Raw genomic sequence first — 19,863 nt, 5'->3', positions numbered from 1 at the left:
AGGACAGAGCTGCTAAATGCATTAATCTGTACATAGAGAAAGGGTTAGCAAGAATCAGTAGTTATCAAAGCTAACACATGCTTGCTTTTAAAGAAGATGACTTACTTTATTACAGCCGTTTATGCTCAAGAGTAAGAAATAATGTAATTGAGCTTCCGTGGGAGCATTTGAATATTATCTAGCTCAGCCCAGTTTCTTGTGCTGACATGATGTTCGGGGGTCCTCTTGAAGCCAGTGATGTTTATCCATCACATCAGGAGGAGATGAAGAACCCAGTTCATATGGTAATTCTATTTTTAGTTTTCTGAGGAGCCTTTATACTGTTCTCTATAGTAGCTGTACCAATCAAGAGTGTAGGAGGGTTCTTTTTCTCCACATCCTCTTTAGCATGTTTTATTTGTAGACTTTTTAATGATGGCCATTCTAACTGGTATGAAGTGGTCCTCACTGTAGTTTTGATTTGCATTTCTCTAATAATTAGCGATGTTGAGCATCTTTTCGTGTGCTTACTGGCCATCTGTTGTCTTCTGCCCATTTTTTGATTGGGCTGTTTTTTTGATATTGCATTATATGAGTTGTTTATATATTTTGGAATTTAAGCATTACTCTATAATCCAGCAACCCTACGCCTGGGAATATATCCAGACAAAACTATAATTCAAAAAGATATATGCACCTGTATTTTCAAAACTTGGAAACAACCCAAGTTGATTGATAGATGAATGGATAAAGCTATGGTGCATATATACAATGGGATACTACTCAGCCAAAAAGAACAAAATAACGCCATTTACAGCAACATGGATGCAACTAGAGATTATCATGCTAAGTGAAGTAAGTCAGAAAGAGAAAGACAAATATCATGGTATCACTTATATGTGGGATCTAAAATATGGCACAAATGAACCTGTCTACAAAACAGAAGCAGACTCATAGACACAGAGATCAGACTTGTGGTTGCCAAGGGGAGGAGGCAGTGGACTGGGGGTTTAGGGTTGGAAGATGCAAACTATAACATTTATAATGAATGAACAACAAGGTCATAATCTATAGCACGAGGAACTGTAATGAGTATACTGTGATGAACCATAATGGAAAAGAATATAAAAATGAATGTATATGTGTATATAACTGAGTCACTTTGCTGTACAGCAGAGATTGGCACAATAGTGTAGATCAACTATATTTCAATAAAAAAAGTAAAAATAGACAATATCTCAAAGAACAGAACCCTCGTTCATTACTGCCGCATTCACCGTCTCTGGGGACCTATTTGTTCATGTTACTGCTGTTAGTAACAGGTTGCACTGAACATCCACTCCTTGTTTTGATAATGTCTGTGCATTTTAAAAAGCATATCCATAATGTTTATCATTTTAACCATTTTAAAATGTACAATTCTGTGACATTAAATAATTCACAATATTCTGTACCTATTGCCACTATCTATACCCCAGATCTTTTAATCATCTCCAGCATAAACTCTATACCCATTGAATAACAACTCGCTCTCTTTGCTCTCAGCCTCTGGTAACCTCTTTCCTGCCATCTGTCTGATTTTTGCCTGTTCTAGATTCCTCATATAAGTGGAATCTCAGATAATATTTGTCCTTCTCTGCCTGACTTATTTTACTCAACATGATGTTTTCAAGCACCATCCATGTTGTAGCATAAATAAAAATTTTATTCCTGTGACTTTTTGCACTTAGCACATTATGCAGGCACTGGCATGTGGCTATTTCCTCTTGGGACCAAAAGCAGTGTATTGCAGGACAGGGATGCATAGTCATGGAAGAAACACGTGCAGCAACAAACACTGAGGACCTGAACCGCTGGAAGGAAGCCTCTTCTGTCCCGGCTGAAAGGCTCAGTCCTCACTTAGGTAGTACTTCATAGTTATTAAAGTCAGTTTTCATGTCCATTGTCATCTAATGTCTTCAGTAACTTTTTATAAAGTTAGACAGTTAAGGCAGATATTATCCCTGTTTTGTTACAGATAAGGGTCCTCAGAGTGAAATGACTTGCTCCACTTATCTTGTCCTGATCAGTGCTGACACAGGATTGATTATAGACTGTGGTATGTGCTATGTTACAATGTCAAGCTAAGTGCAAAGTGCTTTACGAGTTTTACATTACTTGATCCTCCCCTTAACTTTGTGTGGTGTAGGTGTGATGATCATCCCCTCTTATAGATGAGGAAGCTCTCTCATCTATAGGGAGGTTAGGTAACATGCCTAAGATCACAGAACTTGTACGTGGGGAATGTGGGATTCACTCCTGAGCCTGAACGAGGTACAGTTGTGGTATCACACCCAAGGCAAGACTCCAGTTTGCTTACTCTTGGGTCAGAGATCTTACCAGAACCTGCTGACTGTCCCCGCTTTACCAAATATCGGTTCCGGCAGTGTCATCTGTGTCTCTGATTGTGCTGTTCTCCAGTCCGGGAACACTGCCAGACAATGTACAGCACTAAATGTAAATAAGGCCATTATTGGATTTTTTTCCCATAAACTTCTTTTTAGATTTTGAGACTCATACATCCTGTGTGACACCCCCATTTGGATATCCCAAAGGCACCTTAAATTCAGTATGTCAAAAATAGAATGCATCATTTTCCACACTCTCTTTTCTTTGCTTGGAACCTTCTCCCCTGCAGTTTTTTCTGTTAATGTTTCCTTACCTCACTGAAAGGCATCTTATCAGTCCAAGAATGTCAGCCTGAAACCTCAGTCACCTTAGACTATCCTCGGTCAGCAGCCTCCACATTCGTCACCCCTACTGATTTTGCCCCGTAAATATTTTTCAAATGTGTCTCTCCCGCTTCATCCCTCCCCAGGGGGACCCCTGTCATTTTACAGAGATTGGAGTTGCCCTTTGGATTGTTGCTGTGCGCTGGGATTGTCCCCCTCCTCCCCATCTCCCACCCTGCTGTCTAAAGGCACGTCTATGGGAGTTGTCCTGCTTCAAACCATGGGTGACAGGGGATCACCCACAGGCTGGAGTCTGGCACGAGGGCTTCTGCCTGGCACCTCAGGCCAGTCCTGCTGTTCTTAGAGCCCTGTGCCTCCCTCTGCCTGGGAAGCTCCCCTTATCAGTTGGCCTAAGGACTGAACTGCTGCGTGTCCTGCACAAGTCAGTCTGGGCTTTCATACTTCCTAGAGGCTTTCTCCCTGGAGACCTCTGTCTCGGCCCTCAGACTGCAGTGTGTGTGTCTCCTTTAGGGCAGGGACTGCGATGATCATCGTGAGAACCATGGACTGAAGGTGGATTCTTCTCTCGTAAAACAGGAGGAATGTCAACCCTGTCGGACTTACAGGCAATGATGCTGTTGGGTCCTGAGGTGCCTGCCTATAACAGACACTCCGGGATGTCCCCCTCTCCTCTCTGCATCCCTGCTGCTTGTGTGGCTGGAGAGAAGCCTCCTCCAGGCACCCCCAGACACGCTCATTTGCTGGAATGTTCCCTTCTGAGCTGTTCTGGACTTGGAGGCAGAAGCCCTCTGTGTATCTCTCTGTCACATTGCTGTGGGCAAATTAATTTCTCTGAATGTCAGTCTTCCTCTCTGTAAAGTGAGGGAGTGGTTATTTCCCCTGGTTTCCTCAGCTGTTTCATGAAGGTTCAGTGAGATACCGCAGAGAAGGCTGTGTCAGCTGCCACGTGCATGTACAGATAGGCGGCCTTCGGGCCCACCAGGCAGTGAGATGGGTGCCACGCCTCGGTCAGGACTTCTGTTGGTAGAATCTCCGGCCTGGCATTGCTGTTGTTGAATCTGGCGCCTCCACTGCCGGGTCTTGGTGGGAAACCTGCCGTGCGTGCCTCTGCGGCAGGCACCCAGCCCTTTGGCACCGCGTCAGCGTGAGACAAGGCGGCAGCTGCTGTTCCTAGGTCCTCTTTCTGTCTCCCTGGAGAGGCGTTTCACCGTGTGCGTCGGCTGTGGGGATAACACATCACTTCTCCACAAGGAGCTCTGTCTAAGCAGCCCAGTCGGAATCACCCTTGTTAGTGTGATTAGCAATTTACCCTGTTTCCTTAACCACTAACCATCTTGAGAAGATCTGGCATTCTTTTTTGCCTCTGTGAATAGTCTCATCACCGAGGGCTCGTTAAATAGGTGGAGCGGCACACCCTGGATTTCCACTGAAAACAGTCATTCTGAGCTCTTCCTCCTTCCAGAGCTGCTCTCCAGAACTGTCGGGTTCTGGGCCTTTGCTTTCTGTCTTTTTGGAGGCTGTGGAGGGGACAACGTGGTCTCGGGGCTGGAGAGCCCCTGGTTTGCCTCTCTGGCCGGGACTTGCATCCTGAGTAATCTAATCACCCCTGGCTCCAGGTGGCTGTGTCGCCGAGGGAGGTTCTAGGAAACCCTTTTCCCTGTGGGAAGTCAGCATCCTTGGTTTCCTTTCTCTCCAGCTGGCTCCGCCCTTCCCAAGACATCCCAGGCTCTTCTCTCTCCAGCTCGTCCCAGAGGCGGGGCTCCTGCCTTTGCTGAGAGCTCAGGCCCCCTGGCAGCCCTGGTACCCTTCTGCAGACGAGGGCCGGGGCTCTCCCTGGAAGGGCCTCTCCGATCAGCTCAGACACAGGCCTCAGCTGTGTCCTTGTTTGCAGCCACATCAATCTTTGCTGGATTTTGTGGCCCCAGGCGGGTCTTAGTTTACCCCAACCCAGGAGGAACTTGGAAGAGAAGGCAGTTTGAATAGTCCTGGGTATATATGAGTTGTTAATATCTTTAAGTTTGACTGGTATCTCCTCAACTCTTTAAGTCATCTGGTGCAAAAATCAGGAAAGGACAGGGAGGTGATGGTTTCATTTCTTTCAGGTATTACTGGTACCCAACCACCAGACCCAAGAATCAACAGTGAGAGCAAGTTTACAGTAAATGTTAGTTGTTGTGTAACAGATACTGTTGTAAGCATCTGACTCACTTAATCCTCACGATTACTTTATGAAGAGGCGTATCAGTAACTTGCCCAAGGTCACACAGTCAGTAAATGGCCAGGATCCCAGTTCTAGAACCCGGGCTGTTGACTGCCACGCTGCCTCTTTAAGGGAGATGTAAATCACCACCGAGTCACTTCAGCTGGGATGAGCTGCTAGTTGGACATTTTGTGGCGCACAGAGTGTAGCCTTGACCTCTGTCGGGCTGCTCCCTGCACAGAGTCGGCAGCAGTCTGTATTTGCACTCCTGTTAAAACTGATGCCATCTCATCCCCACCTCTCTACGGCTGCTGGTTGAGCGAGTCTGCTCAGGTCGGAACTTCCACAGCAGCCTGTTCCTCCCTGGTCCTCAGCTAGGCTTTGTGACGTCAGCTGTACAGCTGCAGAAACAGCTGATCAGACAGGGTCACACTGCTTGGGGAGAGGGCAGTAGCAGGTCCCTGGGGGAAGCCGCCTGCTCACTTGAAAAAGCAAAAGCCTAGAAGTCCATGTGCATCGTCTGAGGCTCATGGGCCGTGGGTTGGTTTGTCCCTCCCTCCTTTCATTGAAAAGCTAAGCAGTCCTGTTGAAGATAATAGATAAGAAGAGGGGCTCCCAGGCTACAAAAAACTCTGCCTTCTCTGGATGGTTTCAAAGATGCTTATTGAACAGAAGGCTTAAGGGACGGTGGTCATGAGGAATTGCAGTCGTGTCTGGCTTGGTTTAGGTTTAAGCTCCCAAACTAGGTCTGCTTTGGGTTGGGTTTTCTTCATCTGGTATGCAGCTTACACCCCAGGTTTATCTCCCACTTGGGGAGCGGGGCCGGGCTGTCTTGGAAGCACTGGACTCTGTGGTCCAAATAAAAAGCCTGCTGCTCCTGGCTGGGCTTTCTGCAAGAGTGACAAGATGCTAGCAGCCTAGCAGGGTGCCCGGTGTGATTTCCAGGTGAGGGTCCTCATTGGGTAGGCTTCGGGGCACTGCGCTCTCCTTCCTTACCAGTGACACCATTGGTCGGGAGCCCTGGTTTGACTTTCCTTCTCAGCACTTCTATCTTCTGGTGAAGCCTACTTCTCCCCCAGTTTCGTCTTTCACAGAAATCCTTTCTTTAAACCTGATTAGATTTCTTGGCTTCCACATCTGGTCTGCATTTAGCAGGGATGACATTTACTGTAAGAGTCTGGATGCCTTTAAACTGAACACCTTCACCCCGTCAAGGGGCCAGTGGGGAGTCAGTAGCCAGATTGTTTATTGAAAGAGATATTGATTTATTATTTTTATTTAAATCTGTTTTGACACCTCTGCACTTAATTGCATTAAAAGGGCACCAGCATGCTTGCTGAGTCACTTCAGTCATGTCCAATTCTTTGCGATCCTATGGACTGTGGCCCCCCAGGCTCCTCTGTCTATGAGATTCTCTAGGCAAGAATACTGGGGTGGGTTGCTGTGTCCTCCTCCAGGGGATCTTCCGAACCCAGGGATCAAACCTGCATCTGTTATGTCTCCTGCATTGGAAGGTGGGTACTTTACCACTAGCGAAAAGGGCACCCAGACTGCTCCTTTAAGAATACAGTGCCCTTGTCTCCAGAGAGAGAGAGGAGTTTCTCCTGAGCCTGTGGGTTGGACCACTGTATGTGTATGGCACGCATCCATCCAACTTGGAGGAGAGTGTGTTGGCAGGGCTGGAGGGCTCTCCCTGTCCACCCAGCACACTATGTCTGGATTAGCACGAGACCTGTCATGTCTCTGCATAAAAGCCAGTGGCCCCCCACTGCCCGTGAATGAAGTGGGGTGCTCTCAGACGGTGGTCGGGAGCTTCCCCGAGCTTGCTTCATGGTGTCTGTCAAAACTCCTGTTCTATCACTGCCCAGTTCTCTAGCCAAACTGGGTTTCTTGTGTGTGTGTTTACATGTGCTCAGTTGTGTCCAACTCTGAGACCCCATGGACTGTGTATAGCTATATACCAGTATATATATATATATATATATATATATATATGTGTGTGTGTGTATATATATATATATATAGAGAGAGAGAGAGAGAGAGGCTATGCCATTTGTCTTAGGCCACCTAGTTAGCAAGTGATGGAGCTGGTGTTCTGAATTATTCGGGCTTCTCCAAAGAAACAGGACCAATAGGATCTCTGTCTCTCTGTCTCTGCTTTTCTCTATAAATAGACTTATGATGAAGAGTTGGCTCACGCTATTATGGAAGCTGAGAAGCTCCAGTATCTGCCATCCGCAAGCTGGAGGCCTAGGAAGGCTGGTGGTATAGTCCAGTTCAAGCCTGAAGGCCTGAGAACCCGGGAGCCAATGGGGTAGCTCCAGGTCTGAGTCCAAAGGCCTGAGCGTCAGGAGTGTCGGTGTCCGAGGCAGCAGAAGACGGATGTCTCCGCTCAAGCAGAGCGCGTCTGCCTTTCCTCCACCTTTTTGTTCTGTTTGGAATCTCCACATATTGGTGCTGAACCACGCTGACAAGGCCGATTTCCTTTTCTCAGACGAGCAATTCCAGTGCTAACCTCTTCTGGAAACAACCTCCCAGACATACTCAGAAATCGTGTTTTACCAGTTCTCAGGGCTTCCTTTGTTGTTGTTTAGTCGCTAAGTGGGGTCTGACTCTTTGCGATCCCGCGGACTAGAGCCTGCTGGGCTCCTCTGTCCATGGGATTTCCCAGGCAAGAGCAGTGGAGTGGGTTACCATTCCCTTCTCCGGGGTATCTTCCTGACCCCCGCATCTCCAGCACTGGCAGGCGTATTCCTTACTGCTGAACCCAGCTTCCCTTAGCCCAGTTTAGTTGACACATAAGATTAGCCATCACAAGTTTCCACTCAGATTGTCTGCTTTCCTAGTCCAAATGCTGACTTTGCTGAGTGACCTTTTATAGCAGGTACTTATTTAATACATGTTTACTAAGAAAAATTGTACTGAAGTCCAGAAGTGTAAGTGAGCAGGAATAAATTAACTTGAAAACAAGAAGCAGGAAGAAGTAAAATTAGAATCAGCAGGTAGCAATTCTCTTCTAGGAGGAGGGCAAGAATGGAATTCTCTTCTAGAAGAAGGAATCCTTCCAGAAGGAGAGCAAGGTTGGAAGAACAGAAGAGAGAGGAACACAGAAGATGGACCTAATCAGGGGGGAAGCTTGGGACTCGTGCTTCTGGAATTAAGTTCAATGGGTACTGGGCGGCAGCACACAAAGGCAGACACAGGGATTGCCAGTCGCCATACCTGGGTCCTGGCACGCCTGGCACAACCCCCACAGATGCTCCAAGCGTGACTTAAGCTGTTACCGGAAGCTTGGGGCAGATGCACATTTCAAGCTCACAAGCCTGCTTGTGAGGAACCTGATGCCCAGAACAGTTGTGACTTGCTCTGGATCCCACTGTGGGGCCGCGGTGCTGACTACAGTTCTGGTTCTTTCTGCTTTGTTCCCGTGCTTTGTAGAGAGGAACAGATGCCTTTCTCTCTTCCTGTTGTTGGAGAGGGTCCTTTAAGGTGTGTGGGGCTGCTGCGCATCACTTTTATTCTGCCTGCATCTCTTGCTTTTAATCGCCATCCTGTACTAGCTGCTGTTGTGCTCAGTGGTGTCCAACTCTTTGTGACAACCCTCTGGACTGTAGCCCACCAGGCTCCTCTGTCCATGGATCCTCCAGGCAAGAATACTGGAGTGGGTAGCTATCCCCTTCTCCAGGAGATCTTCCCAACCCAGGGATCGAACCCAGGTCTCCTGCATTGGCAGGGGGCTTCTTTACCACTAAGGCACCTGGGAATCCTGTACTAGAGATGTGGTTAATTCAAGTCCATTACTGTCTCTGTCCCCTACTGCTGCTAAGGTACAGGAAGGAAAGAATTAGCTCTTGGCTGCCAAGTGCTCCCAGTGTGGTGGGGAGAAGGACTGGAGCCTGATGGCTCTAGCACACAGGGGCACATGTTGCAATAGTTCCATGTAAGATTCAGTGGGACTGTGAAAGATAGATCACGCAGCACCTCCTGGGGAAGTCAGGGTCAGTGAAACTGACTCTCAGATCACAAGGATGGATGAGGAGGAGGAAATTCAGGCAGACTTCAAGGTGAGAATCCAGGGAGGGCTGGAGAGAGATGGATGTGCTTTTAGACATCCAAGGCAGTGTAATCATGAAGGCACTGACTTGTCTACTGAAAATCTGTGACTCTATCCTGCTGCTGCTGGGGAGCTAGTGATGGATTTCAAGCAGAGAAAAAGCATGGTGAGGTTTGCACATTAAGCTCTCTCTAGGGACAGTGAAGAGGGTGGTTTGGGAGGAGAGCATGACTGGATGCCTTTTCAAATGTGCTGGCAAGAAATGCTGGGGTCTAAACCAGAGCCTCGGAGAAGGCAATGGCACCCCACTCCAGTACTTTTGCCTGGAAAATCCCATGGACGGAGGAGCCTGGTAGGCTGCAGTCCATGGGGTCGCTAGAGTCGACACGACTGAGACTTCCCTTTCACTTTTCACTTTCATGCATTGGAGAAGGAAATGGCAACCCACTCTAGTGTTCTTGCCTGGAGAATCCCAGGGACGGGGGAGCCTGGTGGGCTGCCGTCTATGGGGTCGCACAGAGTCGGACATGACTGAAGCGACTTAGCAAACCAGAGCCTTGACCATGGGAATAAAGAGGATGCATCTGAGAGGCGAGGACTAGGGAGTCCTTGTTATGCAAGTGTTCATTATCTAGATTTCTGAATTATGGGGTTGCCAAGGAAATTGACAGTGATCATAATGTTAAATTTTCACTAACAAATTGATTTCTTATAAAAACAGTCCCAAGTGACAAATGCACCCTAAGGTGACCTGCAGTGCATCTTGCCCTTGTATGAACACCTCCGTGATTGTCATAGTATGTAAGACTCTCTTTTAGCAGACTGGAGCCAGGGCATCTTCTGTAGACTTTGAAGATGTGAGCTGGCATGTTTGGGGAGGGGGTGGTCATGTGGAAAGCACTGGTGGGCAGTTTTCAGGAGCAAGAGTGAGCCCAGCTGACAGCCAGAAAGAAAATGGTGCCTCACCCCTGTAACTCCAGGGAACTGAATTCTATGAACAACTGTGTGAGCTTTGAAGGGGACCCCAAGCTCCAGGGTAAAACACAGCCTGGTTGGTAGCTTGATGGCCTGTGAGAGCCTGGGCAGAAGACTCTGGTAAGCAGTGCCTGGACTGCTGACCCAGGGAAACAGGCAGGTAGTAAATATGTTGTCTTAAACCGAGCATTTTGTGGTAATTTGCTGCACAGCAGTAGAACATTGAGTCCCCCATTCAGTCTTCCTTCTAACGCTGGCATTTGTTCTTGTCCATCCTTGAGGTCTGTCAGCCAGTGTTTGGCTTTCAGATATGGCAGTACAATGCAAATGCCATGCAAATATATTTCAAAGTGAAATTGCAAATCTTTCAAAAGGTGTAGGATTATGAAAGTCAATAAAAGGATTGCTGGAGCCCTACTCAAACCATTCTGCAGACAAATGAGGACCGAGCGTGGTTAGACCCACTTATAATTGGTGAGAAAAATAACCAGAATGCTGACGAGAAACCAGTCTCAAAAGAGACGGATTTGAATATTTTTGAATAACAAGGAGTTCCTTTGGGAAAATGCAAGCCCTTAAATAATTTTTGCAGAGATAGCCCTCGTATGGTGGTGGCGTGCAGAAGCCAGAGGGGACGTGAAGGATGGCATGTTGTTGTGCAGTTTTGTTGCAGTAAGGGGGAAATTACAACAATAAATCAATAATTAATTAACTTTCAGTCCAATTTAAGAATTAATGCAAAATTCAATGTAACCTAAATGTTTCACGTTTTATGCAATGTTTTGCATTTTAAATAAGCTTATTTGTATGATTGATATTTTCTTTAAAAAGATTAAGTCTTGGTCTGCTCTTCTATTTTTTCCCACTATTTGCTGTGAAGGTTGGTTCCCATTTTCAGGGGCATTTCTAATGCCAGCTGACCCTGGGGTGTTTTACCCTTCAGGGCACATGGGACAGGTGACAGCCTTCTACTCTGATTTTCAGTTCAGTTCAGTTCAGTTGCTCAGTCGTGTCCAACTCTTTGCGACCCCGTGAATTGCAGCACACCAGGCCTCCCTGTCCATCACCAAATCCTGGAGTTCACAGACTCACGTCCATTAAGTTGGTGATGCCATCTAGCCATCTCATCCTCTGTCGTCTCCTTCTCCTCCTTCCCCCAATCCCTCCCAGCATCAGAGTCTTTTCCAATGAGTCAACTCTTTGCATGAGGTAGCCAAAGTATTGGAGTTTCAGCTTCAGCATCAGTCCTTCCAAAGAACACCCAGGACTGATCTCCTTTAGAATGGACTGGATCTCCTTGCAGTCTAATGGACTCTCAAGAGTCTTCTCCAACACCACAGTTCAAAAGCATCAATTCTTTGGCACTCGGCTTTCTTCACAGTCCAACTCTCACATCCATACATGACCACAGGGAAAACCATAGCCTTGACTAGACGGACCTTTGTTGGCAAAGTAATGTCTCTGCTTTTGAATGCAATGCTATCTAGGTTGGTCATAACTTTCCTTCCAAGGAGTAAGCGTCTTTTAATTTCATGGCTGCAGGCACCATCTGCAGTGATTTTGGAGCCCCCAAAAATAAAGTCTGACACTGTTTCCACTGTTTCCCCATCTATTTCCCATGAAGTGATGGGATCGGATGCCATGATCTTCGTTTTCTGAATGTTGAGCTTTAAGCCAACTTTTTCACACTCCACTTTCACTTTCATCAAGAGGCTTTTGAGTTCCTCTTCACTTTCTGCCATAAGGGTGGTGTCATCTGCATATCTGAGGTTATTGATATTTCTCCCTGCAATCTTGATTCCAGCTTGTGCTTCTTTCAGCCCAGCATTTCTCATGATGTACTCTGCATGTAAGTTAAATAAGCAGGGTGACAATATACAGCTTTGATGTACTCCTTTTCCTATTTGGAACCAGTCTGTTGTTCCATGTCCATTTCTAACGGTTGCTTCCTGACCTGCATATAAGTTTCTCAAGAGGCAGGTCAGGTGGTATTCCCATCTCTTTCAGAATTTTCCACAGTTTATTGTGATCCAGTCAAAGGCTTTGGCATAGGATTTTCAATAGTATGGAACTTTTTCTCCTGTCTTCCAGGATGCTAGAATCACTAATTAGAGGATTATTATATAATATCTAAAGTAACATTTTTGCACACACACACACACACACACACACACGCACACACACACACACACAATCCCTAGAGCAGGGATAGGCTACCCACTCCAGTATTTTTGGGCTTCCTACAGAGGAGCCTGGTGGGCTACAGTCCATGGGGTCACAAAGAGTCAGATATGACTGAGCGACTAAGCACAGCACAGCACATGCACAGAATAAAAAGCCAAATATAATAATGAGGATTATCTTGGGATTTGTGATGAAAAAAATACAAAACCTTTTGCATGCACATTCAGGAAGGAATGTGTGTGTATGCCCCACTTCCCTACTTTGGAATCAGAGTTGAATTCTGAACCTTTGGTTGACACCACCTTTCTTCTCTTGCAGGGGACACTGAGGTTCTGAGGCTACCAAGATGCACTGGGAGCATATCCTAAAAGGGACTGAACTTAGCGATTAGCTGTTGCCTTGGAGGCAGAAAAACCAGTTGTTTACTCCTCTTTCCTTTGTAGTTACTTTTCTTAGCTTTTTGTTTATTTGTATATTTATTTGCAAGCTTTAAAGTAACACTGGTAATTATGACATCAAGAAGCGTAGTACTGATGTAATGGGTCTATATCCAGCACCATTTGTTCAATCTCAAGAAGCACAGTGAAACTGCATTCTGGTTGGCACCATGTTATAATGCATGTCACTGTGCTTGGTTATGAGATGTTGTGATCGTCTCCCACAAATGAGTGTGTAAAGCCTGTGAGATGTTTCTGCAGAGCACAGAGTTATTTTTAAACAACAGCTTCTGTGCTTTTGGATGTAAAACCTGATTCACATTGACTATATAAAAGTTTTTAGAAAAATGAGGGGGAAAAGAAGACAATTTGTCAGTAATCCTACTGGGCAGAAGTAGCCACTGTGAGCCACCGTGAAACCTATTCGTGCCTCTTTCCTAGATTGTAATTTTCGCCAAAATGGAATCTCTTTAACAAGAATGAGATCTTGTAGAAGGTTTCGTAATTTTTTTTGCTTAATATTTTATAAGATTAATCTCCCTGAACAATCCTTTAGAGCATAATTAAAAAAAAAAAAAAAGGAACCAAGGAAATTTATCGTATGTGTAATTGATTTGCACTACCAGAAAAAATGTTAAAAGAATCATTGGGCAGAAGCACTACAATTTTAAACAAAAACTCAGGTCTGCAGAAAGAATGACATAAAATAAGTATAATATCTTTTATTTTCTTAATTTCAGGCTCTAAAGCACATCATTTTCAATGGCTGGATATATTTACATGGTAGTAAATGGATATACTGTAATTTATTTAAACAGACCTTCATTGTTTGACATTTAACTTATTACTAGCTTCTCACAACTCCTGTCAACATCTTTGTAGTTCTGTCATTGAATGCATTCAGCATTATTTATTTAGAATAAATTGCTAAATGGAATTATTGCATTGAATGGTATGTAGCTTCTGAGGCTTTGGATACACATGTTACCAAATTGCACCCTTCTACGAAATATGGTACCTAATATGCAAATAAGAGTGTGCTAGATTCTCTGTTGCTCACTTGGATGTACAGAGGTGTCTTATAGACATGTGAAGCTGGTTGAAGAGTGGCTGCTGGGGGACAGTTGCTGGAACCATACAGGTCACTGACGGTGAGCAGAATCTGATTCAGAATGGCCTTGCGTTTGCAGTAGGTGTCCGGGGCTCATGACTAGTTAGTTGCCTGCTGCCCCGATTTAAAATTTCCCTGTGTCTGAGATGCCATGTGGTGTGCAGGACAGAAGCCAGGCCTGATTCTGCTGCTGCACTCATGCAGCCATATAGCGATCATAAACAAGAGAGCACTGGGAACCATTCCCAGGGCCACGGAAATGTGTGGTAAATGAAGTACAACCGCTGTTGTTATGTCCCTGGCTTGCTGTTCTGACCGTGAGGAGCGCTCTTCCTGGGAGGGGGAACTAGTGGCAGCCCAGCATCATAGCCAATTTAATCACCTATTGATTTTCTGTCTGCCTATTGCAGAAGGAGGTTGGACTGATTGGAACTGATTCTCGCTCATGTTAAGGACCTCCACAGAAATGGCCTCTGGTAATGTCAAAGGCTTGCTGGAGTTTTCAGATAAAAGATGTTATTTGTTATAAGCAAATGATGCCCTTTGCAATCATTTTGCAAATTATTTGTGGCTTGCTGGGAAACTTGCTCAGTATTCTGTTCCACAAACTTCTGCTTAATGAGATAATTCTTCCTATATTTATGTTGCTGGAGTTGGGCCCATATATAGTCTCTTCCTAGGCCGTTTGCATGATGCTTGATTAATGCTCTATTGTTAGTTTCCCTGGTAAGATGCGGACCACTTGGTTTATTGAAATGCAGTTTTTAGAGTGCAGGGGATGTACTCATGTTTGTCGCAATGCCGAAGACCAAACTCTGGCAAACACTGAGAATGACTTAATTTTGTTTCAACTTGGTGCAAAAGAGCAGATTGGCTGGCAACTGTTAAATTTTTGGAAAATATGGCAGATATGATATGAACACGGGCTGCATGTATTATATGCCATCCGTGAAGGGCAGGAAGTTTTGTTGAACAATACCAGTGTGTTAAACATGCCGATTTTTTCTTCTACTATTTAACAGTTGGCTGATATTAAGATTATTGAATACTTTTCACAGGTTTGGATTTGCATGATATTATATGTGCTGTGATATTTATATCACATCATTTTACCGTACAATAGGGCAATTAAGAATGGCCTTTTATATATTCAACATTATAGTTATTAATAATTACCCAGAAATTATTACTTGAAACTACCATTATAAAAAATGAAAATAACATCTCTATCTAGGCAGATTTTATCTTTTTGAAACATGGAAAAAATTTAACGTGCTCTTCTCCTTTGCTTTTCGCTTCTCTTCTTTTCACAGCTATTTGTAAGGCCTCCTCAGACAGCCATTTTGCTTTTTTGCATTTCTTTTTCTTGGGGATGGTCTTGATCCCTGTCTCCTGTACAATATCACGAACCTCCATCCGTGGTTCATCAGGCACTCTGTCTATGACATTTAGTCCCTTAAATCTATTTCTCACTTCCACTGTATAATCATAAGGGATTTGATTTAGGTCATACCTGAATGGTCTATTGCTTTTCCCACTTTCTTCAATTTAAGTCTGAATTTGGCAATAAGAGTTCATGATCTGAGCCACAGTCAGCTGCTGGTCTTGTTTTTGCTGACTGTATAGAACTTCTCCATCTTTGGCTGCAAAGAATATAATCAATCTGATTTTGGTATTGACTATCTGGTGATGTCCATGTGTAGAGTCTTCTCTTGTGTTGTTGGAAGACGGTGTTTGCTATGACCAGTGTGTTCTCTTGGCAAAGCTCTATTAGACTTTGCCCTGCTTCATTCTGTAGTCCAAGGCCAAGTTTTCCTGTTACTCCAGGTGTTTCTTGACTTCCTACTTTTGCATTCCAGTCCCCTATAATGAAAAGGATATCTTTCCGGGGTGCTAGTTCTAAAAGGTCTTGTAGGTCTTCATAGAACCGTTCAGCTTCTTCAGCGTTACTGATCGGGGCATAGAATTGTATTACTATGATATTGAATGGTTTGCCTTAGAAACAAACAGAGATCATTCTGTCATTTTTGAGATTGCATCCAAGTACTGCATTTCGGACTCTTTTGCTGACTATGATGGCTACTCCATTTCTTCTAAGGGATTCCTGCCCACTGTAGTACATATAATGTTCACCTGAGTTAAATTCACCCATTCCAGTCCATTTTAGTTCGCTGATTCCTAGAATGTTGACATTCACTCTTGTCATCTCCTGTTTGACCACTTCCAATTTGCCTTGATTCATGGACCTGACACTCCAGGTTCCTATGCAATATTGCCCTTTACAGCAGCAAACCTTGCTGCTATCACAAGTCACATCCACACTGGGGTGTTGTTTTTGCTTCGGCTCCATCCCTTCATTCTTTCTGGAGTTATTTCTCCACTGATCTCCAGTAGCATATTGGGTACCTACTGACCTGGGGAGTTCCTCTTTCAGTATCCTATCATTTTGCCTTTTCATACTGTTCATGTGGTTCTCAAGGCAAGAATACTGAAGTGGTTTGCCATTCCCTTCTCCAGCAGACCACATTCTGTCAGACCTCTCCACCATGACCTGTCCGTCTTGGGTGGCCCTACACGGCATGGCTTAGTTTCAATGAGTTAGACAAGGCTGTGGTCCGTGTCGGAGAAGGCAATGGCACCCCATTCCAGTACTCTTGCCTGGAGAATCCCATGGACGGAGGAGCCTGGTAGGCTGCAGTCCATGGGGTCGCTAAGAGTCGGACATGACTGAGCGACTTGACTTTTACTTTTCACTTTCATGCATTGGAGAAGGAAATGGCAACCCACTCAAGTGTTCTTGCCTGGAGAATCCCAGGGACAGGGGAGCCTGGTGGGCTGCCGTCTCTGGGGTTGCACACAGTCAGACATGACTGAAGCAACTTAGCAGCAGCAGCAGTGGTCCCTGTGATCAGATTGGCTAGTTTTCTGTGATTGTGGTTTCAGTCTGTCTGCCCTCTGATGCCCTGTCTCAGTGCCTACCATCTTACTAGGGTTTCTCTTACCTTGGACATGTGGTATTTCTTCACGGCTGCTCCAGCAAAGCGCAGCTGCTGCTCTACCTTGGACGTGGGGTAGCTCCTCTCTGCCACTGCCCTGACCCTGGACGTGGGGTAGCTCCTCTCGGCCACTCCTTGGAAGGAAAGTTATGATCAACCTAGACAGAAAAAAAAGCAGAGACATTACTTTGTCAACAAAGGTCCATCTAGTCAAGGCTATGGTTTTTTCCAGTGGTCATGTATGGATGTGAGAGTTGGACTATAAAGAAAACTGAGTGCAGGAGAATTGATGCTTTTGAACTGTGGTGTTGGAGAAGACTCTTGAGAGTCCCTTGGACTGCAAGGAGATCCAAGCAGTCCATTCTGAAGGAGATCAGTCCTGGGTGTTCTTTGGAAGAACTGATGTTGAAACTGAAACTCCAGTACTTTGGCCGCCTGATGCGAAGAGATGACTCATTTGAAAAGACCCTGATGCTGAGAAAGATTGAGGGCAGGAGGAGAAGAGGGAGACAGAGGATGAGATGGTTGGATGGCATCACCGACTCGATGGACTAGGGTCTGAGTGAACTCCAGGAGTTGATGATGGACAGGGAGGCCTGGTGTGCTGCAGTTCATGGGATTACAAAGAGTCGGACACGACTGAGCGACTGAACTGAACTGGACTAAGTTATTCTGGGCCTTAGGAAGCATCACTATGAACAATGCTAGTGGAGGTGATGGAATTCCAGTTGAGCTACTGCAAATCCTAAAAGATGATGCTGTGAAAGTGCTGCACTCAGTATGCCAGTGAATCTGGAAAACTCAGCAGTGGCCACAGGACTGGAAAAGGTTAGTTTTCATTCCAATCCCAAGGAAAGGCAATGCCAAAGGATGTTCAAACTGCTGCACAATTGCACTCATCTCACATACTAGCAAACTAACGCTCAAAATTCTCCTAGCCAGGCTTCAACAGTATGTGTACTGTCAAATTCCAGATGTCCAAGCTGGTTTTAGAAATGGCAGAGGAGCCAGAGATCAAATTGCCAGCATCGGTTGGATCATCGAAAAAGCAAGAGAACTCCAGAAAAACATCTGCTTTTGCTTTATTGACTATGCCAAGGCTTTTGACTGTGGATCACAACAAACTGTGGAAAGTACTTCAAGAAATGGGAACACCAGACCACATGACCTGCCTGCTGAGAAATCTGTATGCTGGTCAAGAAGCAACAGTTAGCACTGGACATGGAACAGCAGACTGGTTTCAAATCAGGAAACGGGTACATCAAGGCTGTATGTTGTCACCCTGCTTATTTAACTTACATGCAGATTACATCATGTGAAATGCCGGGGTGGATGACGCACAAGCTGGAATCAAGATTGCCGGGAGAAATATCAATAACCTCAGATACGCAGATGACACCAACCTTATGGCAGAAAGCGAAGAAGAACTAAGAAAGTGAAAGAGGAGAGTGATAAAGCTGAGTTAGAACTCAACATTCAGAAAACTAAGATCATGGCTTCTGGTACCATCACTTCATGGCAAATAGATGGGGAAACAATGGAAACAGTGACAGACTTTATTTTTTTGGGCTCCAAAATCACTGCAGATGGTGAGTACAGCCATGAAATTAAAAGGTGCTTGCTTCTTGGAAGAAAAGCTATGACGAACCCAGACGGCTTATTAAAAAGCAGAGACATTACTCTGCCAACAAAGGTCCTTCTAGTCAAAGCTGTGGTTTTTGCAGTAGTCATGTATGGATGTGAGAGTTGGACTATAAAGAAAGCTGAGCGCCGAAGAATTGATGCTTTTGAACTGTGATGTTGGAGAAGATTCTTGAGAGTCCCTTGGACTGCAAGAAGATCCAAGCAGTCCCTCCTAAAGGAAATCAGTCCTGAATATTCATTGGAAGGGTTGCTACTGAAGCTGAAAGTCCAATACTTAGGTCACCTGATGCGATGAACTGACTCATTTGAAAAGACCCTGATGCTGGGAAAGATTGAAGGCAGGAGGAAAAGGTGACCACAGAGGATGAGATGGTTGGATGGCATCACTGACACGATGGACATCAGTTTGAGTAGGCTCTGGGAGTCAGTGATGGACTGGGAAGCCTGGCATGCAGCAGTCCATGGGGTCATAAAGAGCTGGACACAGCTGAGCAGCTGAACTGAACTGAAGTTCTTCTAATGATTTATTATTGAAAAATTGACATATTTTTCTCAATGCTCTCCTAATTCTTTTTTAAGCAAACTAGTTTTCTGCAATTTAGATTGCAGGAGAACATGCCTTGTGTATAGAACCAGATTTCTCATACTTAAAAAGTTTGCCTGTACCTGGTGTTTCAATAAATACTTGATCAACCAATATTTTAATATCACTATCTGATGGTATTCTTGGCATTGGGAAACAGATGAGTGACGTCTCTTCTCGTGGAATTTGTGTTAAAGTGGGGAAGATTCATTATATTAATGACACAGCAGCATTATAAACAAAGTAATATGAGATAGTTGTGAGTTTTATGAAGAAAATAAAAGGGGTGATGTGACCAAGAGTGACATTGGGCGAGGGCAGGGTGGGCATATTTTGGTGGTGACTGGGTGGGCATTTCTGAAGAGGTGTAATTCAAGCTAAGGCCTGACTGTTGACGAAGAGCAAGTTGTACCAAGATCTGATCATGGCTGAGGGATCAGCAAGTGAAGGACTGAGAGGCAAAAATGAGCTTGGCCTGTCCTAGCAACACAGAGAAATGTCACATAGAGTGTAGTGGGCGAGAGTGACTTGACTTGTGATTGGAGAGAGAGGCAGGCCCGGGTCATGGAGGGGCCTTCCAGGACGTGGCTAGTAAGGAGTTTAATGTTTTATAATCTGGGTCTGTAACCTGGCAGTCAGTGAGGTTTTGCAGAGTTTTTCTCCTTGTAGTTGGTATTGCAAAAACCATGTGACGTTGGCAGTAGCAGCCTCACCCTCTCACCCTTCTCCTGAGCTCCACATACAGCCTGCGTCATCTCCTTCCTGTGGTAGCCTGCACGTATTTGGCGCCCCCATCTCCCCAGGCTAGTTACTTGCTCAGTCGAGTCCAACTCTTTGGTTCCCCATGGACTGTAGCCCACGAGGTTCCTCTGTCCATGGGATTCTCCGGGCAAGAATGCGGGGGTGGGTAGCCATTCCCTTCTTCAGGGGATCTTCCCGACTTAGGGATCAAACCCACGTCTCCTACA

The 19,863-nt window shown here is 45.3% G+C and overlaps 1 protein-coding gene across 22 annotated transcripts in view; it reads left to right on the top strand.

The window, feature by feature from the left end:
- LOC129656594 (carboxyl-terminal PDZ ligand of neuronal nitric oxide synthase protein-like) overlaps positions 1 to 19,863 on the top strand; it is a 358,204-nt gene that overhangs the window by 102,306 nt on the left and 236,035 nt on the right. The window contains exon 3 of one of the 22 annotated variants that reach the window (XR_008716414.1): positions 12,443 to 12,468. The exons of the other annotated variants lie outside the window; for them this stretch is intronic. The gene's annotated coding sequence lies outside the window, so the exon portion shown is untranslated. Of the gene's footprint in view, positions 1 to 12,442; positions 12,469 to 19,863 lie in introns of those variants that run through there. 22 annotated transcript variants of the gene reach the window in all.

Source organism: Bubalus kerabau, chromosome 6 (assembly GCF_029407905.1).
Source record: "Bubalus kerabau isolate K-KA32 ecotype Philippines breed swamp buffalo chromosome 6, PCC_UOA_SB_1v2, whole genome shotgun sequence".
Classification (NCBI taxonomy): Eukaryota; Metazoa; Chordata; class Mammalia; order Artiodactyla; family Bovidae; genus Bubalus; species Bubalus kerabau.
Note: the sequence above shows the minus strand (reverse complement) of the source record. Positions and strands in the feature narration are given on the sequence as shown.